The 25,793-nt window shown below is 46.1% G+C and overlaps 1 long non-coding RNA gene across 2 annotated transcripts; it reads left to right on the forward strand.

The window, feature by feature from the left end:
* The first annotated feature begins 901 nt into the window (after positions 1-901).
* On the forward strand, positions 902-10,564 carry LOC140000843 (uncharacterized). 2 transcript variants are annotated; one of them, XR_011806087.1, is made up of 4 exons: positions 902-3,850; positions 4,984-5,199; positions 6,100-9,595; positions 10,320-10,564. It is a non-coding gene; the product is annotated as an uncharacterized lncRNA (long non-coding RNA). The 2 variants fall into 2 exon arrangements; XR_011806086.1 differs by lacking the exon at positions 10,320-10,564 and having other exon boundaries at positions 6,100-9,958.
* Positions 10,565-25,793: the final 15,229 nt, after the last annotated feature.

Raw genomic sequence — 25,793 nt, forward strand, 5'->3', positions numbered from 1 at the left:
TTAAGAGATCCCCTATGTCTTACATGCTGTCTTGTATTTAGAATCATAGAATCATAGAATATCCTGAGTTGGAAGGGACCCTTAAGGATCATCAAGTCCAACTCTTGACACCGCATAGGTCTACCCAAAAGTTCAGACCATGTGACTAAGTGCACAGTCCAATCTCTTCTTAAATTCAGACAGGCTCGGTGCAGTGACCACTTCCCTGGGGAGCCTGTTCCAGTGTGCAACCACCCTCTCTGTGAAGAACCCCCTCCTGATGTCAAGCCTAAACTTCCCCTGCCTCAGCTTAACCCCGTTCCCGCGGGTCCTGTCACTGGTGTTAATGGAGAAAAGGTCTCCTGCCTCTCGACACCCCCTTACGAGGAAGTTGTAGACTGTGATGAGGTCTCCCCTCAGCCTCCTCTTCTCCAGGCTGAACAGGCCCAGCACCCTCAGCTGTTCCTCGTACGTCTTCACAGTGTTTCAGTAATAAATCACCACACAGACCCACAAATTACTTTACAAAGATCAGCAGATGGGCTGAGCGTATCTCTATAAAACTGCCCAGCAGACCTTCGCAAAAATAACTAAATGATCTTGCAAGCTGTTTAATTCATAAAATCTGTACTATGATGTGTATGCACCAACAAGGTATGATTAGCTTCACTGAAACATATGTTTAACTATTCCTACTTTTTGTGCTTGGCATAGAAATCTAAGTAGCTTCTTCTTAACAGCTTTTAATTAAGTAAGTAATTAAGATTTTTTTCTCATGTCATCTGCAAAGACAGGACTCTGAATAACACAAACATTTCTGTGTAACTATCCCTTGATCTTTGTGAACATTTTTACAAACAAGAGGAGAATTGATACACAGAACTCATGTGACACAAAGTTCACTTTTTATCATGCTTTTCTGCATGCAGTTTTTTATATCTTTTCTCTTGCTTTCCTTCCATTCATACTCCCTTACCACTCTTCAAATTTTATAGCCAGCTTTGATTCCAATTAAATTTACAAATGTAGGGAATTATTTGGATCATGAAGGGAAGAGAGAGAGGGGTTGTTAGTGTTTACATTACTCTGTACCCTGGCTGAAAATTCTGAAATTCTCTATAACTTCTTCTGTAGTTTATTCTACATAAGGCATACAAAAGGTAAGAGGACCAATATGTGAAAAAGTCCAGAGAGGACCAATTGCACTCACTGCAGCTCTCAGTATAGCAAGCATAGCAAAAGGTACTTATACATCTGGTATCTCACTCTATTTCATGAAAGTAACATGGTGAAGGTTGTATTTAATTCTGTATTCTTGTTTCCTTTCCTTTCTCGTTAGATTTACATTATAGTTAGATTTGCAACTCTGTACGTCTACACTGTTAGATCAAGCTCATTTAGTGATAATAGAGCAGAATGGCAAATTAGATTTGCACAACATTCAGGAAGGAAAAAATGACCCAGAGAAAGCACAAAGCAATATACGCCATGGCAAAACAATCAGCCAAAAATTATTTTAGAGTTTAAACACCAAGCTTCTTTTAGATTGTCTACATGGGATATAAAGAAGAGAAAGAAAACAAGAAATCCCTGCATTTTTCTGTCCTGTGGATTGAAGGCCTATCATGTTCTTTTTCTCCCCATCTCTTGGAATTTAAAATGAGGGTGCAAAATTTATGGGTTGCTTATATAGAAATTCACTCCATGTCCCCTACTTAAAAAAAATCCTGTTTGAATCTTCATTTTGTCTGCATTCATTGTTGAGAGTAATTTGCTTTGGCCTTTTATTGTAAAGTGGTATTGACAGAGTGCTCCCTTTATCACATTCATTCCTGCTTTACTATGGAGGCTGTGTCTGGAAGCTGTTTTTCAGGCACCCTGTTATGAGATATTGCTAACAAAATCAAAGCCATTAGAGGTAAAATTATTTTCTTTCAGCCATTATCCACATTCAGGGAGGTGACATTCTTTGTCTTAGAAAGCTGCCAGGCTTTTATAGTATGAATACCTCATTTTTAAAACTCATTTTCTGATCTTTGTTTATGAATTTGAGTTATTTTAACCATATATTTAAAAGCTGCTTTAAGTACTTTTTGAGAAGGAAATACAACTTATGAATGGGTGTCCCATTTCATTATGAAAATTTACTACACCACAAAAACAAAAACAACAAAAAAAAACATATTAGAGTTTAATTTATGATGCTCTGTCAACTTCATTATTAGTGTCCCGTTTCTCTGATATTGCACTGAAAGGAGTAACAGAGGGAAATGTTTGTGAGATTTTGCAATATTTTTAACTATTATATGTAGGTGATTAGTATATAAAAAGCTGTTATTTTTTCCTCTTTCTACTTTTAATTTGAATTTGTCGGTGTTACCCAAAATTCCCTTTAGTTTTGTTATCGGTACACTGCATTTCTGATGTTAGTGATCCAGAAGAAAGTACAGTCAAAATGCAATGTGTACTTCATGAGAAAAATTAAAGGTATGAAGAATAAAAATATTAATGACTCAGCATGCAGAATCTCATTTTAAAGCATGGATCTGAGATGCTTCACTGATAACTAGGCCTGAGATGCTTCACTGATAACTAGGCCAGTGTGCCATTTACAAATAAACAATATTTCACTTTTTTATTAGAGCTTTCAAAACCATGTCTCATGTATTTCTCTCACTTTGGTAGCATTTTGCATAATATCAGTATCTTTCTAAGACTCTTCACCACTACAAAAATTGGATGATATTGATCTTTCCATGCGTCAATGTGATCTGTGTTTACTCTCTGAATATCTTTAACCTGCTGACTATAGGAAGTTTTTAATGTCTGCATTACAAGGACTGTGGCCATCAGGTCAAAGGAGGTGATCCTCCCCCTCTACTCTTCCCTGGTCAGGCCTCACCTGGAGTAGTCTCCAGGTCTGGGTTCCCCACTACAGAAAAGACAGGGATCTCCTGGAAAGAGTCCAGTGGAGGGCAACAAAAGTCTAGATATAAGGAAAACAAAATCAAAACATTCCTTCTCTGGTACCCATAAGAAAGTAACAGACCATGTAAGTAAGTAATGGACCATGCTGCTCAGACAAAATGTCCAGAAATCCCAGATCAAACTTGCTCCAACTGTAGCAAGAGCCCAAAGTCATCAATAAAAAGTCTTGTAGAAGATTTCCAGCAGAGGTAAATGACTATCTCTATAACTCTGCAGTACTGGCTGAAGTTGTCATTCTCTCAGCTCAGAGAAAAAGATTCAGAAAAAAATATGGCATGGAATATTCTGAATCTAGTAGGAGGGATAGTTTTTATGCACTTTAAAGAAAGAGAGTGAGATAATGCAATGCAATGCTTTGTGATGTGTCTTTAAAGGTGGAGAGAAACTGACTTAGCGTGAGTCTCATCATGGCAACCCTCATTTGTGTCCTGGCATTCATTTTCTACATCCATTTTGTATGCTAGGTAACGGAATAGAAAAGTGCACTGCTGCTTATAAAAAGGTACCAACATATATATATTTTTTCAGTGTTCAATAAAGACACATTACTTCTCTTTGCCCCTGTTATCCATAGCAAACTGATTTGTCAGTTTCTGAAACTCTTTTGAGACTTGGAAACTAACATGCAATGAAATATCCTTGAAAGATATTTGATCATGGTTGAACTGCTTGTGGTAAACGTTTGGCTGTAAAGGACTTTTTGATATTAAGCTCTTCTCAGTGTTCTGTGGAAAGTCGGTTAATTGGGTTCACATGAAAAAGATTTGATAATGGAGAGGCTGCAGGGGTGGTTTCTGTGACCAGAGGCCAGCAGCTGGCCCATGTCACAGCAGAGCCAGCTGAAGATGGCTCCAAAAAGGACCTGCTGCTGGCCAGAGCCAAGGTAGGGAGTGCTGCTGGGTGGGCTTCAGGGGAGCAGATTTAAGGAAGGGGGGAAAATACTGCTGTGCAACAGCAGCTGGGAGAGAGGATTGTGAAAGCGTGAGAGAAGCAGCCCTGCAGCCCCCCAGGTGAGCACCGCAGGAGGGCAGGAGGTGCTGCAGGCAGGCAGCAGCAGTTCCCCTGCGGGCTGTGCAGGGAGAGGCCCCTGGTGGAGCAGGCTGTCCCCCTGCACCCATGGGTCCCACATGGAGCAGATCTCCACGCTGCAGCCCCCCCATGGGTGGAGGAGCCCCCGGTGGAGCAGGTGGCTGTGGCCTGGAGGAGGCTGCGGCCTGTGGAGAGCCCCCGCAGGAGCAGGCCCCGGGCCGGAGCTGCAGCCCGTGGAGAGGAGCCCACGTGGAGCAGGGGCAGAGAGGGACCGAGAAGGAGTGGTGGAGATGAAGTGCTACAGACTGAGCACAACCCCCAGTCCAGTCCCCCTGTTCCCCTGCGCTGCACGGGGGGAGGAGCTGGAAGAGCTCAGATGGGGGGAAGGAAGGTGTTTTTGGTTTCTTTCCTTTGGTTCTCACTTGTCTAGCCTGGTAGTAGTAGTAGTTAGGCAGGAAATCTTACTGTCTCCCTATGCTGCATCTGCTTTGCCCATCACGATCCTTGTTGAGCGATCTCCCTGTCCTTGTCTCAACCCTTGAGCCCTTTGCATCGTATTTTCTCTCCCTTTCTCTTTGAGGAGGGGGAGGGAGAGAGTGGCCGTGATGGAGCTCGGCTGCCCACCCACCGAAAAGCACTGCAGCTGCAAAGTACTGGAAAAGTTTTCAGAAGCAACAAGGTGTTTAACAAGGAAATGTATAGTTTCCTTTTTCACGCTTCCTAAATAATTGGGCTTATTTCATATTCCCAACTCGGAGGAGGAGAATTGTTGATTTCACCTTCTTTTTTCTTCCTTGGAAATCAAAGGTGAACAGCTCTAAAAGGAAGGGGAACGTATCAGAAGCAAGCTTTTTTTGGCTTGTAATCCTTTCTTAAGGAAAAGATTTCTCACACACCTTCCCCAGATGTAGGGGGGCAGAGAATAATTTTGGAACTACTCCAATTAAAGTCAGCTTGGGGAGAGTGGGACTTCTCTACTTGTTTCAGAGACATTCGCATTAGCAAGAGAGAGTGTTGTGTTGCCGCTGCCAGGGGCCTACGGTGATGACTTCAGAAACAGAATTGAATGATGTCACTGTGACACCTTGGTAACAGCTGCCTCTGAGCAAGTTTAGCGAGGAGGGACAGAGAAGTGTGCTGGATGAAACCACGTGAGGACTTGTGGATCCCACGTTGAGGTGCATCGAGAGGGCCCACCCTTCTGTAAGTGTTTGGATGCTTCATTTTAGATTTCTGTAGTTTGTGTAAAGTCCTTTCACAAGCATGAAGTTTGGTACTTTGGCTCAGGGATGTAGCTGCACAGAGTGACAGGTGCAACATGTGGCTGAGGGCCTCTGCACGTTCTCTCTTTCCCACACACGATCAAGAAAGAAGGGTAGACAAATAAGAGTGTGCTGTGGTCCTGCCATAGACCTCAAGTACTACAGCATAAACAAGAGACTTAAAAGTAGCCCATCACATGAAACTTCAGGACAGCAATGCACTTCATCAGCTGGTCTGGCCTGTTGAGTGGAGTGTCTCAGGATGGAGTGTATGAAGATGCACTCCATCTGCTTTCAGATTAGCACTTGCAGTGAGCAAGCTGCCTGGCCTTAACATTTTTCATTCCATTTTTCACCCGACTTTTGCTGGTTCTTCTTGGTCTATGTTTCACCCATCTCCCTGCCCCAGAGCGACACAAGTAAAGCTCTTAAGCAATTGCTAACCTGTTCTCAGTGCTCACGAGTCCCAAATCACTCATTTTACAATCTATAAACCATGGCAGCTGGCACCTAGTTGGTACACGGTGACACTGCACACGTTGGCAGTGTCGTCAGGAGCTGCAAAGTCAGGGCTGTGGGGGTTAAGGGAAAACCACACATCAGTTTAGCAACTTGGCTCCCGTAGGATACTTCCTACGGCAGGAGTTTCAGCAAAGCCACTCAGAGGGACCTGCTGGCTAATTCAAACGGGACTTCTGCTGGAGCAGGCAGAAGGCAGCAGGAGATATCCAGTGGGCATCGCTGTCAGTCTGTGGCAGTTTGGGGTCCAGGTATCAGTGGTTAGGTGGGGTTTTCTCTGCTTCACTTTCTCCAAAGCTGTGAAAAAATATTTCTTTTACAGCACTGTACAGTCCCACGTTAAGGATGGAACCAGCTGCATCAACTTCCAGTACGACGGTGTTGTAAAAAAGGTGCCTTTGGTGGTCAGGAGCACAACAGCTCTGCTGATGTGTTATTTAAGTGTGTTCTTACATCTGAGTTTCCTCATAGCAGTATGTAGCTGAGGGGGTCCAACTTTCCCAGGGAAGATTTATGGTTTTTCTCCTACCAAGCACCAGCTCAGTATACAAAGCTCTGTTAATAACACCCAAGCATGTAGATGTTAAACTGAAACTGCTTTTAAACCTAGTTGTTGTTACAAAAATAGCTTAATACACCATCTTCAGAGGGTAAAAATTCACATGGAAGTACAGAAAAACCCAGAAGCGCTTCCTGAGCTTCAGTTTACCAACAGCACCATCGGATTTAGATCGTGGCCTGGCAGCCAGGATGCAGGGTCTGTAAGCATTGCTGCGATGTGGAAGTGCCAAGGCAGGTTTCTGGCCTGCCCTGACTAAAAGACCTTTTTTTTTCATACAAACAGCGTGCCAGGTACGCTGTAATGCCAATGTGCCAGGTCAATAGAGGATGTCAAACAACAGAGGCGTTTATCCTAATTTCTGGCATGAAAACACTTTTAACAGCATTCTTTTCACCAAGAAACCCCTCTCTATCTTCTCCAATACTCCAGGATCTGCTGCAGCTGCAGCAGCCGCGCTGCTACAACCCACATCTTTGCCAAATCTTTTCAATAATTGTGCTTTACCTCGGCAATGTTGAGGTCCCTCCTCTTCCTCCTCCAGCTGAGGAAGCAGCTCGCTGGCTCTGCCACACCGCAGGTGCGGAAGCGAGAGCTGGGAACACAGGAGTCAAACTCTCAGTGCTCACAAAGCCACCAGGGCACAGGCCTGACACAGAGGCACCCCGGATCCGCTCTCCCTCCCCGCTGCGAGGCTCACAGCAGCCCCGACCCGAAGCGCACACAATGCTTCGCATGGTGATGTCACCGCTGATTCTGAGTCCCCAGGTGAGGATCTGCCTCACCACTCTCAACGCTGGGGTTGGGTTTTGGTTTTGTTTTTTTTTTTTTTTCTTTTAAACATTCACAGCTTATGGGAAACCATCAGGTAAACCACAGATCGCTAGGGAAGAAGTCCCACACGAGGGAAGAAGTCCGTGCTTTTCTTCCAGGCAGTGTCACGTGCTTTAACACGCCGCGTTCGACAAAGCAGCTCTCCCCGTTTTGCTCAGTGGCAACAGGCACGACTGCAACGCACACAGGTGTAGGCAGCACCTGCAGGTCCCAAACCCTTAACCGGTTTGTAGAGAGCACCAATTTTTGAAGTAGTGGTTCTCCCTTAATCCATGACCCCTTCTTTCCTTTATTTATAACGGGTGGCTCTCCTCCATTTTCCTCCTCAGTGTCTGAGCAGACACTGGGAATCGTTTCTGGAGGAAGGGCACTGCTGAAGCTCCTACATCTACTCTCCGAGAAAAGAGAGTATGTCAAAGAATACAGATTTCCTTTCTTTTTCCCTTTTGAAATACAATTTCTGAAATCAACGCTGCCGCCTGGCAGCAAATACCTACGGGACTAAAGAGGATTCCTCATCCTCACTGTAACGTTGTAGTTAACCTCCCAACGAACCCATCTCCCCAGGAAGTGGCCATTTGAGATGGGAAGGGGTAGAGCAAGAGGAAGCTCTCCTTAGCCTAGCTCTTCTCCCAACACCACCTTGCCATCCAGCACCAAATTCAATTCACCTGCTCCGCCCGATCAGTCGAACGGGCGTCCGACGCTGGCACATGCCACAGCGGTGTTTCTGACGTGGCTTAAATCACCTATCCGCAGAATATCTTGGGTCTGTACGCTCCAATAATGCAGTAGTTGAGAAATAATGCCCAGAGCTCACACTCTGAGTGCAGCCCAACAGCACCGAAGCACCGGGAGGCTAAACATTCCCAACCTGGCAACAAGGCTGACCCAAGCAACAGCACGGAACCCTTCTGCACCTTCAGCGTGGAGATCAGCGGAAGGAAACACAGATTTTTCTTTTCTCCTGGGGCTGCACCGCTCAGGGCCAGCAGAGCAGTGCTTCCCCTTCCCTTCTCTGTCTGTGCCAAGATCGTGCCTCGTCTCTCGAGTCCTGCCCGTGATGGTGCCTGGCCTCAGCCCCTTGAGGCGGCCATTCCTCCACCACCGCAGCTCTCTTGGCAAGCTGCGAGTCATTTTATGTCTTGTCACAGCTTTCCAGAGCCAGGCACACAGGTTCTGGAGAAGGCTGGGGCAGGACAAGCCTGCTTTAAGCCCCAAACCTGCCTCCTTTACTGTCTCCTCTCAGGCCAGGCCTACCCTCCGGGCCCAGCAGCACTCATCCTGCCTGCCCCAGGACCCGCAGGTTGCGCCCTGTGGTAGCAGCAAAGAGCCCCCCAAATGTCTGTCCTGGGGTACACAGGGGTGAGGCAGCCCCGTCACTGCACAGACACCCATGGGACACGTCACCAGAGCCGCTATCGGCTTGGCAATTAAGGACGTGGGAGAGGAGCCCACGTCACGCAAGCATTCGTGGCTGCCCTGGACAAAGAAAGAAACAGTGGCTGTTTTTCTCCCCATTTAAATAGCTAAAAGCACCGCTAGCAGTTTCTTTCTTTGCGTCCAGCCTGTACTACGTTTAAAGAAAGAAGCAGCTTCTGCTGAGGAGGTGGAAGATGCTGTCAGCAGAAACACCGTGCCTAGAATGCGAGCAGGGAAGACAGCGATGCTGCGAAATAAAGCTTTTACAGCCGCTTCAGATCAGTTGGCCCGGGCTCCAAGGGTCAGACACCCAGCTGGGAAGATTGAATTTCCTCCTCGATAGCCTTGCCCAGCTCAATCTTGCCATCCTGACTTGGCTCCAGAGAAAGCCTCTTATTAAAGGCACAGAGAAACAATAGCTTCTCGGCCAAAAACTAGGAGTTCAAGCAATCCAGTGAAAAAGCTGTGCTTGGGAACAAGAACGTTTCAGAGGCTAGTTGATTTTAGTTCTCATCGTCACTCGTGTCATGGCAAAGGGCCTCTACAGAGGCAAAAGAGTCTCAGCACTGAGGTAGGACATAGCTCAAACACCAGCCCCAGAAGGTGGAGATCATAGCCTTGACTCACCCTAAAGGCATCGCAGAAAGGGCACTAGGTAAGAGGACAAGGAGGGTTTTTGCTCTAGGGTTAGTTTGTCACATAGCCCAGGAGCCACTGGCTTTGGCTAGCATTTGACAACTGATTCTGGACCTTGAATGGACGAAGCCATACTCTGCCTCTGAATAATGAGGCTTGCATAGAGAGAAAACCCACACTGCCTATAGGGACTCTGTCATAGCAGTGGGCTTGCTTCTTGATCCCCATCCCTCTTTCCACCCTGCAGGCCCTACTTGCACGCTCTGCCTTGCTCAGATGGGAAGCTCAGCCATTCATCCAGCACCACGAGAAGATGTGGGATTGATTTCACAAGCTGGTGGACACACTGAGGACGTCACAGTTACATGTGGGCACATTTTATTCTCTGGATGCACTCGCGCATTGTTTCTGCTCAACAGCCAAAGCTTTATTGATTCAAAACCATTTCCCTTCTCCCCCACCCCCAGCATGTTTTTATTTATTTATTTATTTATTTATTTATTTATTTATTTATTTATTTATTTATTTAGTATATGTATCCCTTTTCCCACCCCTCAACTGCTCGTCCACTTCTGATTTGAGTAATATCTCTGCTTTCTCAGAAGAAGCTAACTGACAATTCATTCATTTTTTTTTTCTCCCAAGAACCATATAAATTACATGCAAAACATTGTACATAGAGATTAATATCAAAATGCAATACAGATCAGGTGCACTTTAAGCTGGACTCTAGGATATGGCAAACACACCAGGGTACATATTGCTTTGAAACCACCATTTTTTTTAAATGTCATGCATACCACATAATATTCAGTCTTTTGTTTTGTATTTTTCTGTTTTTATACAAAAATACCAGTGCTTATTATACTAGTTACTGGAAAAGAAAAAAAAATCAGATCTGTGTGTCCTCTTCAAATCAAAATTTTGTTGTGAGAGCACTGGATAAATATATATACACACACCAACAAGTGTCATAAGCTTTGCCTTTGCTGAAAGAAGATAAATAGTACCAAGAAAATCTGTCTAGTTTGTTTTACAGGCTTGTCTTTCTCAGTATGGAACAAACTGACCTCCCTGGTCTAACTTTGCAGTTGCCTATTCTGCCTTTGTCCTGGAGAGAAGAGCAAGAAAAGAACAGATCTATTTTTGCACTCCAAAAACGCATTAGAGGAGGATTATCACACCCACCTAAGGGTACTTCCTTGTTTGTTTATAAAGCACCAAGTATTTCTCTTGGACAGAGACTGTTGCTGGCTTGCTTTGTGCCTTCCATTTATAATAAAGATATTATAAAAAAGATATTATAAAAAAGATAATAAAGATATTAAGATGCTTACCCCTTGTTTTTTACCCTCCTCTTTGGGTCCAAACACCTAGATGGAGGGTGCAAAACAACACTTTTGAACCCAGACCCTGAGCTGCAGAGTCCAAAGGCCCAGCTTTCAGCTCCAAAGCCTGACTTGGAGATACAAGACACGCCCTCTCCTCCTCCTCACTGCCTCTTGCCTCCTCCCCTCCTGATATTTTAACCATCTCAAACCTCATTATTAGGGCCCCATGCTTCCTTATTTCACCCCAAATCCCTATGTTCAGGGTCCACAACCTCCACTTGGTATCTGAACTCTTCTTCTGATTGCCTTATCCAAGGCAATCAGAAGGGCACCCCTCCTTTTAAATTCGCAAATCCTCATGCTAGGAGCCGAGGCCTGAATTTTGGGGTCCAAACATCCATTTCGAGGAAGCAGAGAGTGGAGGGCGGGCCGCACTGTCCACCATTTTTAGGCCACAGCATCACATATTAGGGCAGAAAGCCTCTTCCTTGGGCTTGAAAGCCTTGTCTGAAAGGGTAACCCCTCCTTTTTAGTGGCTTTTTCTTGCTTACACATTAATCTTACAGACCAGGCTGCCACTTACAAGGAACAAACCCCTATTTTTAGGGTCACAATTTTATTATAACCTTATTATTGCCACATCAGGGCCCAGGGACCATCTCTGGAACCGGGAGCAGGGCCTCTGTGGCAGGTCCTGTCCCAACGGACACAACGGACCTGGTTCCCTGCAATGCGGACTTCTTAGATGGCGAGGCCTTATTGGAGAGGAACAGCCCTCCTTTCAAATTCCCAAATCCTCATGCTAGGAGATGAGGCCTGAATGTTAGAGTCCAAAGCCTCCTCTTTGGGTCCAAACACCCATCTGGAGGGATCAAAGCATCACTTCAGGATCCAGACAGAGGAAGCGGGCTGCGCTGTCCATGATTTTTAGGCCCCAGCATCACATATTAGGGCAAAAAGCATCCTCCTTGGGCTCAAAAGCCCTTTTTAGAGAACGAACCCTCCTTTTCCGTGCCAGGATCATCATTTGCTGAGTCAAGGCCTGACAGTCACATCCCAAAGGCTCAACCTGAGAGCCCAAAGCCTCTTTTTTAGCACCCGGAGCCTTCTCCTTGGGACTCAAAGCCTCAGGTTGGGGTACAAAGGCTCATTTTCTGGGTTCAAAGCCCCATTTTAGTGTCCAGAGACCCCCATGCTAGGCTCTAAAACTTCATTCTTCATGGCTGACGTCTCATGCTCAGGCTCCAAACCCTGATTTTCAGGGCCCAGACGCTGCTTTGGGATCCTAAGCCCCCTCCTGATTGCCTACCTACTCCTTTGTAGGGCCAAGAGTCTACTTTTTGGTGACCAAAGCCTTAATATTAGGGCCCAGAGACCCACCTCTTGAATTCAGAGCCGCCTTCTTGGGGCCTTCCTCATTAGGGCCAAATGCCTCATTTTCACCCTATAACCCCTTCTCTTCAGGGCTAAGAGCATCTTTTGCGGATCCAAACCCTTTTTCTCACCCTTCCTTTGCAGCTGAGAAGCATACAGGCATGGCACCAAGGCTCCTCTGTATAGACCACAGCCTTGTTCTTAAGCACCCAGCTTTCAGGACGTTTTCAGGACAAGAGAGCCTATAGTTGGGATCCAAAGCCGCCTTTGCTTACACGTCAATCCTACAGAGTAGGTTGCCATTTCCAAGGGGCAATTCCCTATTTTTAGGGTCCACAATTTTATTATAAGATGCAATGCGTCCTTCTTAGATGGCAAAGTCGTAAGTGAGAAAGCCCTGCTTTCAAATCCCCAAATCCTCATTCTAGGAGCCGAGGCCTGAATTTTAGGGTCCAAACATCCATTTTGAGGAAGCAGAGAGTGGAGTGTGTGTAATACACAATAAATGTTTGTTCATTGTCTTTTGTAAAAACAAGGAGTTCTGTTTGAGGAACGGGAGTTGTGAAAACTCCCTGCTGAAGTAAGGAGCTGTATAATGCTTGGCTAGACACTATGAAAATTCCATTGCTTAATGTAACAAAAAAGAGAATCCTCTCCCCTTCCCTCCTTCTGCATCTCAGTAGCCTCTTTTGTTCAGAAAACACAGCTGCAAAGTTCATGTAACCATCTCCTGATAAGTTGTTAAACTAGTGTATCAACATCTTGCCTTCCTGTCTCACGCTGGGCCAACATGACCAAATAAAGAAAGAAGTTGAACCACAACGCTGAGGAAGACTACGGCCTTCATCTTCATGACCACCAGAGGGACAGAGACGACCCCCTAGCAACAGTGCGCGCAGTCGCAGAATATACCAGGATGTGCTGCGTAATCCCGGAATTACCAAGATATAAAAAGGGACCCTGGCGGTGTAAAATTACGTAAAAGAAAGACAACTGTCATGTTGTGGTCTGATAGTTTCTGGGAGAAAGCAGAAACCCAGCAATTCTGTCTTTCCTACTCCTCCAAACCAATTCCGTTGACAACTCTGAATGCTTCCAGCTAGAAAAAAAAGGAAGAATGAAGTGGAGGGCTCCTTGCCATCACTGTATTTCTGGAGCAGATTTCTGAATAGTCCCCGCAGCCAGCTGTAGGGCCTGTGCCAGGCTTGGAGTGGCTGCAGGGAACATGCCAGGGGCTCGAGGTGCTGCAGGGAACATGCCAGGGGCTGGAGGGGCTGCAGGGCGAGTGACACGGGTTTGAGGGGCCTCAGGTCCCAGCGCAGTGGTTGAAGTCGATGCAGGGAACATCAGAGTTGTTGGAGGGGCTGCAGGTAAAATGCCAGGGGTTGCGGCGGCTGCAGGGTGCTGAGTCACAGCTTTTCATCAGGTCAAGACGCATTTTCCTAGAACCATCCATTTCCTCCTGAAGGGGCTGAATAGCATGGAACGGTCTTCAAAATGCACAGAGCAGACCCCAGCAAACGTAGGGATGCTGCTAGCAAGTAGGGAACTTTTTTGTTGATGTTGTTAACATTGTTTCACGACAATAGATGCAAACATGTATCTTGAGTTGAGGGCAAAGGTGACCTTGGATCTGAAGCACACAGGCGTTCGCTAATGTCCCCCCATCCGGAGTGAATCCACAACGACTCGGAAGGAAAACTAAAGTCCAAAGCAGTGCACTGGGATAAAGAGAGTTTAATAGGGTAGAAAAGGAATAAAAACAATATAATAAATATTAATATTTATAATTTATAATATAATAACGTATAAAAATTGTTTAATTAATAAGATTAAATAATAATCATCATAATTTTATAGTAATAAAACAACGCCATACTGTACAACACAGTCAAGAAAGTGGATTTAATGCAATAAAAATAAAACCCATTTATCCCATCCCAATGAGTTCCTATCCCCATCATCACTTCCCATCCCACTGATCATTTCCTATCCCAACAACGTCCCAGTTCTGATCCCAAGGCTGAATTCCCAACTCCCACCCACCCATCCAGCCAGCCATGCACCCATTTTCTGCATTTTCAGGTCACAAGACTCTGATGAAGGCCACCTCAGCCTTTTCCCCGAAAAAAAAGCTGCTCTTTATTGTGAAAAACTTCACTTTTGCACAACACTGCAGACCCAGCCAAGATGGTCCTGCAAGACAAGGTGAAACAAACATACAAAACCCATATGGAGGTAAATTGGTTCATCTAAACAAATTCCTACCACGAAATCCTGATCCTCAATCTCAGCACCGATGAAAAAAGAGGATACAGTTCCCTCCTCCAAGGTCCCTCTCTGCCCCTGCTCCCCGTGGGCTCCTCTCCATGGCTGCAGCTGCGGCCCGGGGCCTGCTCCTGCGGGGGCTCTTTTTTGCACCTAAGTGCTGTTAACCATCCCAGGCATTTGTTGTTCACATGGTGAATAAGTGCTGTTTTGGATTTACAGAGATAATCTGTAGATTTGGTTCCAAAGGGGTTCAAATTCAGGCAAGGCAGTGAGAGCTTTGTGGGCTGCAGGAGAACCAAAATGCAGGAACTGTCAGGGCTCATCCTCACCCGTGACCAACTCTCATTTGGTCTTCTTTGGAGAGAAAGCCAAGCCAGCCAGATGGCTTCCACTACTTCTATGGGAGTGACATTGGGATTGATCTTTAAAATGAAATGAAGCAGAAGGCTGTGGGTTCTCCAACCTTCAAGATATGCAGCACTTGGCTGGGAAGGTTTCTTCCGTTCCTATGGATTTGAAGAATTAGGGCTGAAAGAAGCAGCAGGAGCCTAGGGCCATATTCTGTCATCTCTATGGAAACTCCTGACGGGAATTCCCTCCCTACTGGTGTCAAACTGCAGGCAGGCAAACGGGTGTGGTCTCCTCTCTGTGCAACTCCCCAATCCATGGTGTCTCTTTGCATGTGTGAAATTGCATGTGTATAGGGGGTGTGGTGGCAGAAGAGTGAAAGCCTCTTCTGATGGCTCCTAAAGCTGTGAGTCTGACCCTTCTGTGACTGTGCTGAAAGCGATCCTGGGGATAGAAGGGAGAGTGATCCAGCTGCACATCATGAGACGGGGAAGAGACAGAGGCTCTGGCGTGCACTGCTGACTGGTTTGCCTCGGTGGGGTTGGAGTGAGGAAGCTGTACCCTCCTCTGTTAGCACAAAGGAGAGGAGTTATTCCACGCTATTTTTCCTCCTCTGTGTATGAATGGACAGACTGCACAGTTGGTTAAGGCCGTAGCTACTGAAGACAAGAACTCGATTGTCTGCTGCTCTTCAGGCAGAAGGCAGAAGGAATCAAGAGACAGGACTGGCTCTGTCTGCATACTGCAGTAGACGCACTTTTTTGCATCTTCTGTGCGTGAAAAAGTATGTTTTAATTGATAAGAATCCCAAGGGCCTAGAAATACTGCAGTTTTAGGATAAATCTGGTATAAACTGAGTGTCCTGAGGATTTTGAGTACTCCATTTCCGTGGCCAGACCAACAGAAACTCCAGGGCAATAGGAAACACAACTTTCTCTCTCTTATCCTAAATTTCTCCACTTGTTATCTCCTGACCAGCAATTTACAGGAAAGTTACAGGAAAGTGAGGGAAAATATTTGAACTATTTATACACCAGTGCAGGTGGTGCCATGTTAACTTCACTCTTTTGCAAGATCTTGTTTGCTAACAGCAAGTTATGGCCCCTAGGGATGTTTTACCTTGAGGGAGGGAATGGGGGCACACCAAAACAAGTAGAACAAGCAAAATACTGTGGGGTGGAGCTGACAAAACAACAAACAAACAAACAAACAACAAAAAAACAACTACCACCACAGACCACCCACTAGTGCCGTGCTTTTCATACTGAAGTGAGGAAAGAGCAGAGCATCCTTGCAGGAACTTCATGCCTCAAAACCCTCCTTTGTCACTCTTCCTGCACTTGTGTAACAGTTGCTTGCAGGTCTGTTTCCTTTCTTATTTCAGGACTGGAAGATGGCTTCATGGACAAAACAGACTTGGCTTGGGGAAGAGTAATTGAATTTATTGCCAACTGATCACAAAGTAGGACAGTGAGAATTTAAAAACTTTAAAACCAACCAACCAACCAACCAACCAACCAACCAAACAGAAAACCACCTCGCCACACTACCTCCATCCCAGGCTAAACCTCAGTCTTGATTCTTCTATCTATTTCCCACGGAGCAGTGGGGGGTGGTTGGAGGATGTTGGGGACTGGAGGTTGCAGGCTCTGCTGCTCCTTCATCGTATTTGGCAATTTTATTGATGGTAGCGCTCCCCACCCCTCCCATCCCCTCTTTTCCCTTCCCTCCACTCCCCTGCCCTCCCCTATGCTCCCTGTTCTTTCTGACCAACAGTATGATAGATTCGGGTGGGTGGTCAGCACGTGGGGCTACGGAGAGGACATGTACACAAAGATTTGGCTCCAGATCCAAAATGTCATGTATTTGGCAATTTTATTTATGGTAGCACTCCCCTCCCCTCCCCTCCCCTCCCCTCCCCTCCCCTCCCCTCCCCTCCCCTCCCCTCCCCTCCCCTCCCTCCCCTCCCCTCCCCTCCCCTCCCTTCCCCTCCCCTCCCCTCCCCTCCCCTCCCCTCCCCTCCCCTCCCCTCCCCTCCCCTCCCCTCCCCTCCCCTCCCCTCCCCTCCCCTCCCCCCCATCCCCTCCCCTCCCCTCCCGTCTCCTCCCCTCCCCTACACCCCCTCCCCTATGCTCCCTGTCCCTATACTCTGCTACACTCCCCTCCCCTATCCTACCCTACACACTCCTACACTCCCCTCCCCTATCCTACCCTAAACTCCCGTTCGCTACACTACCCTACATTACCCTATGCCCCCCTCCCCTACACTCTCCTACACTCCCCTCCCGTATCCTACCCTACACTCCCCTAAACTCCGATCCCCTACACTACCCTATACTCTCCTATGCTCCCCTCCCCTCTAACACGCTACACTACGCTATGCTACACTACCCTACCCTACCCTACCATATCCTATCCTATCCTATCCTATCCTATCCTATCCTATCCTATCCTATCCTATCCTATCCTATCCTATCCTATCCTATCCTATCCTATCCTACCCTCCCCCTGCCCTCCCCTCCCCTCCCCTCCCTTCCTTTTATTCCCTCCCCTTCCCTCCCCTCTTGTCTTCTTCTCTCCTCTCTTCTTTCTTTCGGGTAACTTCAAATCGCTTCAGAGGTCAGCCTGCAGGTTGCGGAGGCAAAGCAACTGCTCTGGCTGGATGTGAAGAGCCAAGACAGAAGTTGCTGTCAGGGAAAAGATACACAGAGGGGATGAAAAAGACGGAGTGTGCTTCCGACCTTCACAACTTCTAAGCAAGCGGAGATGAGGTTGTGGAAGAAGCAAATAAGCTGTTGATCTAGAAGCAGCCTGAAGATTGTCCTTAAGCAAGGCCTTGCATTCTTCATTTTTACAGCATTGCTTGCCTTCAAGTGCACGACGATGATTTTATGAACTTTCTACCACTACAGAAATGCACCGGATTCTTTCACAAAACTTACGGGTAGTACTTGGCAATATTGGTCAGCATTCTCTATTTCCTTCTTCATCTCAATTCTCTTTTGGCCTGTGAAGCTTTCCAGATCAGAGGAGAAGATCCACAGTAATACGGAGCTTTGGATACTGCAAGGGAAACAAAGAATCCTACTGACAACTCTTTTCAACCTCGCCTGCAAGCATCACAGAAAAGAACACCGAAAGAACACCGCTTTATCATGGGAAGCATAAATTGGAGCATAGGTGTCCTATAGCTGAAGCGAGGTGAAGCAGGTTCCACACAAGGTGAAGGAGCACATCCATAAGCATTTCCGTAAAGCCGTGTTTTCAAACAAAGGGTTAAGATTTAGATTTTCTTACAAGTGAAGAATGAAGAAATAAAAGAAAAAGAAAATTACCAGGACATCCAGTTTTCCTCTAGCTTGCTTTGCTTCTTTCCGAATCTGAGTCTGGAGTGACAGTCAGGGAGCAGCGTTGTGCAGAAATGCCAAAGCCTCCCCAGCTGGTTGTACCTTCATCAGCAAGGGCTTTGATACTGCTGCCTCCTCAGCAACATCAGCCATTTCCGAGGAAAGCTGGTGTCCATCATGTCAAATAGGAATGGGAAATCCCTCTTGCCACAACTTCACACTCACACCAGAGTTGGCAGGACAGGCCGATGGACAGAGAAGCGTCTGCAAGAGTGTTAGAAAACAGACTTTAGATTTCCGTCAACCCAGGAAGAATTACTTGCTCATCCCTTCAAAGTGAACTCTGAGTAGAAGGAGGGGATCCCAAGCTGCATTCCTGACATCTATGCTGCAAAGTCATCCAATGGGACATGTTACTGTAGCAGCCTGTTACGAACAGAAACAGGACTTTGAGGTTATGCTGTTGGATTAGAATTAAGCTCAAAGAGTTAGTCCTTTGACGTGTTTTTGTTTGCAAGTGTTTTCACTGCTTCCCAGACAATGTCTCCAGCAAGCTAGCTGCTTGCTTCATTTGTTCTGTTCTGTTCTGTTCTGTTCTTTTTGATTCTGTTTTGTTTTGTTTTCTCAGCCAGGATTCTTAGAGAAATGAGATTAAAGTGATCATATTGTATGTCCACCCATCCCTCCCTCCCCTTCGCTTGTCCAGAGCTTTTACCTCGTCCAGCAGCTTGAATGAGCTCGGTCCTAGGTGCAGTTGTGTCCAAGCCATTCTGTTCCTAGACGTGTTGTGAGAACAGACAGCTAAGTAGTGGGGAGAGGACGTGCTGCTGTCTGCAGTGTGACCTCAGCGCTTACCAAACAGTAGGGAATACACAGAGAAGGGCCTTAGGAGAACTTCAAGCCCCAGATACGTTTTATGTGGAAACCATATTTCCCAAGATAACACTGGACACAACTGCATAATCAAAAGGGATTCATTTCTTGGTTCATTCAACTCCTAGGTTTTAGTTTTAAAACATGTCTGTCTTGGCTTAAAGCACTCTTCCAATCTCTATTTCCAGTTCCTAGGATTTCCTGAAATAGGGAATCCCACTTTTTCCTTTTACAATCTCCCAGTCTCTTCTTTTTTACCTCTCCCCAAGAAACTTAGCACTGCTCTCTTCATACTTGACAACTAGATATGGAGCTGTATCAGCCAGAAGGAAGTTTCCTTCACACTTTCTGCTTCTTACGGTATCTGGGCTCTTACCTTTACACTTACTCACCCTTCCTACATTAGCACAAAGAAAGCTGTTTGGGAGATCTGATGTCTTGTTTTCCAGAAACTGCCCTGAATCACCTTTACGAGAGCTGTCCCACGCTGCGAGCACAAGTCTTGCAGTCTGGCCAGATATTTGCCTTCTAAGTCAATAACCAAATCTGTTACAAAGGTAAGAACATGTAATTAATGGAAAGGAAATCCTTTTATCCTTTTATTTTGATCCAAATTCACTTTTTTTTTTTTTTCTAGACCAAGAATGAATCATGGAGAACCACCAAAACTCAGGTGAGAAATGAAATGACAAATGTTAAGGTCAGGCAGCTTGCCCACTGCCATTGCTACCCTGAAAGCAGATGGAGTGCATCTTCATACGCCACAGCCTGAGACACTAGTCGACAGGCCAGCCCGTGTGAGGAAGTCCATTGCTGTCCTGAATTTTAATGTGACAGGGGGACTCTTAAGCCTCTTGTTTATGCTTTAGTACTTGCGGTCTATGGGAGGACCACAGCACACTCTTCTCTGTCTCCCCTTATTTGTTGATCGTCTGTAGGAAGAAGAGAACGTGCAGAGGCCCTCACCCGTACATTGGGTCTGTTCTCACTCTGTGCAGCTCCATCATTGAGCAAAGTACCAACCTTGAGGCTTCTGTAAGGACTTGACACAAACTACAGAATACTACAATGAAGCATTCACAACAAAACCACATTTTTTTCCGCAGCCAAGCATCAAAACACTTACAGAAGGGCATGGTCCCTCTCTGTGCACCTCAAGGGGAGATCCACAAATCCTCACGTGGTTTCATCGCATCCAGCACCCTTCTCTGTGCCTCCCAGCTAAACGTGCACAGAGGCAGCTGTTGCCAAAGTGCTGTGGTGACACAATTCAGTTCTGTTTCTGAAGTCATCACCGCAGGCGCCTCCCAGTGACGGCACAACACTCTCTGTTGCTAATGCGTCCGTCTCAGAAACAGCTAGGGAAGTACCACTATGCCCAAACTGACTTGAATTAGAGTAGTTCCCAAATTATTCTCTGCTCCCCTACATCTGTGGAAGGTGAGTGATCAATCTTTTCCTTGAGAAAGGACTACAGAGCAAGAGAGCTTGATTCTGAGACGTTGCCCGTCCTTGTAGAGCAGTTCACCTTTGATTTCCATGTCAGAAAAAAGAAGGTGAAATCAACAATTCCCTTCCTCTGAGCTGGGAATAGGAAAGAAGCCCAATTCTCCAGGAAGCCTTCAAAAGGAAACTCTGCATTTCTTTGTTAAACACCTTGTTTAATTTCTTGAAAGAAATCTTTCCCAGGACTTTGCAACTGCGGTGGTTCGAAGCGGGTGGGCAGCCGAGTTCCACCACGGCCGCTCTCTCACTCCCCCTCCTCAAAGGGAAAGGGGGAGAAAATACGATGCAAAGGGCTCCAGGGCTGAGATAAGGACAGGGCGATGGCTCAACAAGTATCGTGACGGGCAAAGCAGACTCAGCAGAGTGACCCTCAGGGTCCCTCCCTGCCCCTGCTCCCCGTGGGGTCCCTCCCATGGGATGCCGCCCTTCCCCAGCTGATCCCACACGGGCTGCCCACAGGCAGCAGCTCCTCAAGCACTGCTCCCACACGGCTCCGTCCCACGGGCTCCAACCATCCATCCATCCCCCATGATTCAAAGATCGAAGCCGAAATTCCTTTAAGTGGTATATTCTTTATTGCAGCGCTGGATGCACGGGGGATCTCTCCACCTATCGTGCATACCCAAAGCGGAAAGCAGTCTTGAATTTATACAATCAATCTATCAATATTCTACAAGCGCCTATACATATGCATTACCTATCCCCGCCTTCCCTCGCTTCTCATGCTAATTAGCCTTTTGGCACCTTGCGCCTGCGTAGAGCCTCCCAAGAATTGTGGGCAGGGGTCTTTGGGACGTGGGCAGGGGTCTTTGGGAGGAAGACCCCGACTCTTCCTCACAGTGTACTTTTCACCTTTGGTCAGGAATCTGCTGAATTGGCACGTTTCTTAATTGCGAGAGCTGGTTGTTGCCAATTCTTCCGTTTGTTGTATCTTTATAATGAATTCCAATGTCCAATTTTGAGATTTATAGTCCTTACATTTGTTTCTCTGTCCGTCTGCCGCTTCTTTATCATGAGTTCCAGTGTCTTGTTTCGAGATATACAGTCCTTGTCTGGGGATTGTCCTTGCCTCCCCAATGCCTCCCCAATACCTCCTTAATCACCCAGGAGCAAACTGCTCCAGCACGGGTCCCCCACGGCTGGGCGGCAGCTCCCCCCAGCCCCCCTGCTCCTGCGGGGGCTCCTCTCCATGGCTGCAGCTGCGGCCCGGGGCCTTCTCCTGCGGGGGCTCTCCACAGGCCGCAGCCTCCTCCAGGCCACAGCCACCTGCTCCACCGGGGGCTCCTCCACCCACAGGGGGGCAGCAGCGTGGAGATCTGCTCCATGGGGGACCCATGGGTGCAGGGGGACAGCCTGCTCCACCAGGGGCCTCTCCCTGCACAGCCCGCAGGGGAACTGCTGCTGTGAGCCTGGAGCACCTCCTGCCTCCTGCTGCACTCACCTTGGGGGCTGCAGGGCTGCTTCTCACTCCTTGCTCTTCCAGCTTCTGTTGTGCAGCAGTATTTCCCCCTGCTTACATCTGCTCTCCCAGAGGTGCAAACAACATCGCTTATTGGCTCAGCTCTGGCAAGCGCCGGGGCCCTTTTGGAGCTATCTGGAGCTGGCTGTTGTCTGGATTGTTCTCACAGACGCCATCCCTACAGGCCCCTGCTACCAAACCCTTGCCACGTAAATCCGATCGAAGTGTATGGAGCAATTACAAAGCCGCTGTGCTTTGGGCTGTCACGATCCTTCTGCAAGTGCAGGGGAGGTGCAGGGTTGCTTTGCATTTCCAAAAGGAGGAAGAAAGCCTCCAACCCCACTGGACCTCAGCCACTTGCAGGATCCAAGCAACGCTCCCCACTTTCAGTTATCTCCCTCCCATGCACACAGTGGGAGCAAGGTTGAACAAGCACATTTTTGAAAATGTTTATCTTAATGAAGAATAAAAGAAGTCTACAACACCCAATCCCTCTGTGCACCCAAGGCAAAAATCATGGACTATTCTGCCTCAACACTATTTTCAGACCCAATTTGTCAAGTCATCTAGCAGAGGATTTCTCTCTTGTTCACTCACTAGCTTAGTAGAGCACCAGTTTACATAGGTGCTGGAGCAGATTCCTCAACCATCTGAAGGGACTTGATCCCAGAAAAGTTTAAAACTGCAGATGACTCATGATTTTGTGGTGAAGCATCTATTAAATGAGAGCTGTTCCGCTTAGGGCACAGTGAGACAGTGTGAGAAGAACCCTGTATCTCACTGATTGAGGCTTTATAACTCTACAGAATTGTCAGTCAACAATAAATGGAAAGTGCAGGAGATATGTTCTTTCTTCCTCCTTTCCCTGCCATACATTAGCAGAGAGATTGTGGTGGGATATAGGTTCAGAGCCTCACAGAAGAAGGATTTGAACCCAGGCTCTCCACAGTCTGCACCACTGCCTTCCTGATGGCTTTTGACTATTTTATTTTATTTTATTTTATTTTATTTTATTTTATTTTATTTTATTTTATTTTATTTTATTTTATTTTATTTTATTTTATTAGTATTATTATTCTTCTTTTTCTGGGTGGTGTCTAAGTCTTGGGGGGAAGAACAAACTGTGGGAGGAGGGAATGCTACTACTGTCTGTGACAGTGGTGATTTCTGGACAGTGTTAGCAACAGAGCTTCTGCAGAGAAGAGAAAATGCCAGGCGGTCTCTGTTGGTATTCCATGTACTGAGTACTGAGTGCAGTTTTGGGCTCCACAGTATAAGAAAAAGACATAAACCTGTTAGAGAGTGTCGAAAGAAGGGCAACAAACAAGAGGGTCTCTTTTAACAGGGGGATTGAGGTTTGTGGCAAGGTTTTGGTAGCAATTTAGGGGCTGCACTGTGCTGGACACAGCAACAGACGCACCATAAGCCAAAGTCAGACAATAAGCCAAGGTGTGTTTACGTGTGGTTTACTGTGGTTTAACGTGGTTTACGTATAGAAGAAAGTTTTCGCCTATTGGTGAGTATACTGCAGATTTGCTGCATTGTTCTAAATTAAATAGCAAGATAAGTGATGGCATCGTAGGCTGGGAAAATATTTCTAGAGTATCAGCGCATTTTGAGCATCATTTTAACTGTTTATGCAAACATGAAGATTATTAAAATCAGTGTTTATTTATGTCTGTATGTAAACAGGTGATCATGTTGTATAGCATGCAGTAAATGGTTTGTGAATGCTGCTTGAAGAATGAAAAGAGTAAGCCAGCTCCACAAGGAATAAATGAATTTTGTTTATTTGTGCAATGCAGAGATTAGAATTAGACCAACAGCATGGAACCAAAGTCTTGCTGTGTGCCTTTTATCTGTAGGACAGTTCATGGAGGCTTCAGCAGCCCTATCTGTTTTCTAGCAGTCTGAAATGTCCTCTGTGGTGCTGCACCCAGTTGAAAGCCTGCACTGATTGTGATGAACTTTCCTAACAGGAGGCACGGGTCCTTCGTCGGACGCTGGCTGGGGATGTATGCTGCGATGCGGGCAGATGATGCTGGCCCAAGCACTGATCTGCAGACACTTAGGGAGAGGTGAGTGCTGGTCCTGAGGGAACTTCGGTATTGTCTGCAGACGCTTCTTCGTAAGTACTCCATTAAAAGCACAAACCCTGAATTTATTAGTGAGACTTTCTTTGATGCCCTGGTAACAGTTCCTAATGAATCAATTCATATTCAGCTGGGTGAAATCATCCCAGCCTGAAGCAGAGAAATAGGCATAGAAGGAGAACAAATGGGGAATCCTGTCGCCATTATTTTATAAAGCTTTTAGTGTAACACCCAAGTTGAGGCCAAGGGAAAACCTGCCACCGTGGGACAGTGCTCTTACCCTTCTCTTCACTACTCACTTGTCAGCAGCACGAGGTCCAAACCCCCCTGGTGCAAGCTCTTAAGCATGCATGTCACATCCCAGGATGCTGCCAGTGGAGTGTTTGGACTTTCTGTATGGATCTTATGTTGTTATTTAATGGGTGCTTAGAAATCCAACAAGGTCTAAACACAGCCTGTACTTTTAAATAATCTTGGAAGCTCAGAGATACTGGAATGGCTATCAACACGCAGCATGATCCGTCAGAATATGTTTGCAGTTGATGTTTTTGTTTTGTTTTATTTTCCCTGTTTTTACAATCTAGCCTATGATGATAAAGGGCAGCTTGATGATAAATAACAAGCTTGGAATTCTAGGAGCTCTACACAAAATGTAAATATTCGAGATGAATTGAAATGTCTTTTAACATCTCATTATAAAGCTTTCTGCTGTCTAGACATTTGATCAGTGTAATGAAAACGTCACCATTTTTTATTCTATATCAATTTTTCCTTTCAGATTGGCAATGGGAAAAACACAAAAAACAACCAGAAGAATATCACAGAATCCTACGATGCTTTCTCGACAGGAAGGCTTGCTGTTATTCAATCCACCAGATGGGTAAGAACAAACATAAACTTTCAGGTTTTTTCCACTGAAATTTCTACTGTGTTGAATCACTAATTTGCAGTATGTTAATTCATAATTTTAAAAAGTGGATGTGAAGACAAGGTGTATGCTTATACAAAAATAAAAAGGTATGCAGATGGGCGCAAAGACTAGTAGTACAGAAACATTCCCTGAGACCTAAATAAAGCCATGTACTAGAATGTAGCTCTTGATAAACTCTGTAAGCCTTGGGTACCAGAGTCAGTAATGTTAGAATAGACAGTCTTGTAGCTTATTGCTGTAATTTGTAATAAAGGGCACTAACATTTGTTAACTTGTAATTCTCATTGTAGTTTAGAAGCCTTTTGTTTATTAAAGAAACTGGCACTCCCTAAGTTTTGAAAAGAGCATAGATTGAGAAAATAATTGTTATTGCTAAATACAGATTGCAGTTACTCTAGAATGTTTGACAGTCACGGTATTTACTGTATATTGTTCCCACATTCTTTATGGTCTCATTTTTCTTTGATTTTGTGTACGTGTGTCTTTTTTTCACTATGAAAACAGCACAGGTGGGTGTTGGAGAGGGGAAGTCAATTGGAGAATGGTTTGGACCAAATACAGTTGCTCAAGTACTAAAGTAAGTGAGATCATACCAGTCTCATTCAGAACGTACTCCCCTGGGGCAGCCAAGACAAGGCCCAGGCAGAGTTTTGAAGGCTGCATCTCCCCCTGTCCCACAGTCAGGAATGTACTTGCCATCTATTTACAAGTGCAGCATGGAATGTCATGCCACAGCTCGGTGTGCAGGTACTGAGTTGGGAATGGGTGACCTCTAAATTTTAATAAAGGAAGAGCCTGAGGAGAAGAAACTGCAGGAAAGTCTCCTGCTATGCCGTCTGCATGCCCTCACCAGTCACACCACAGATGTATATTCCTTTCTGCACAGTGGCACAGCTCTGGCAGGTCGAGAGTGCCACCGTGTAGGTCGGAGTGGTGGTGTGAAACATCAGAGAGAAGCCATCTCGGCTGAGGAGGGAACTGAGCTGCAATTCCTCCCTTTCTGAGCAGCAGTTCTGCCAGCAAGGCTACTGG

This window comes from Anas platyrhynchos, chromosome 34 (assembly GCF_047663525.1).
Source record: "Anas platyrhynchos isolate ZD024472 breed Pekin duck chromosome 34, IASCAAS_PekinDuck_T2T, whole genome shotgun sequence".
Lineage (NCBI taxonomy): Eukaryota > Metazoa > Chordata > Aves > Anseriformes > Anatidae > Anas > Anas platyrhynchos.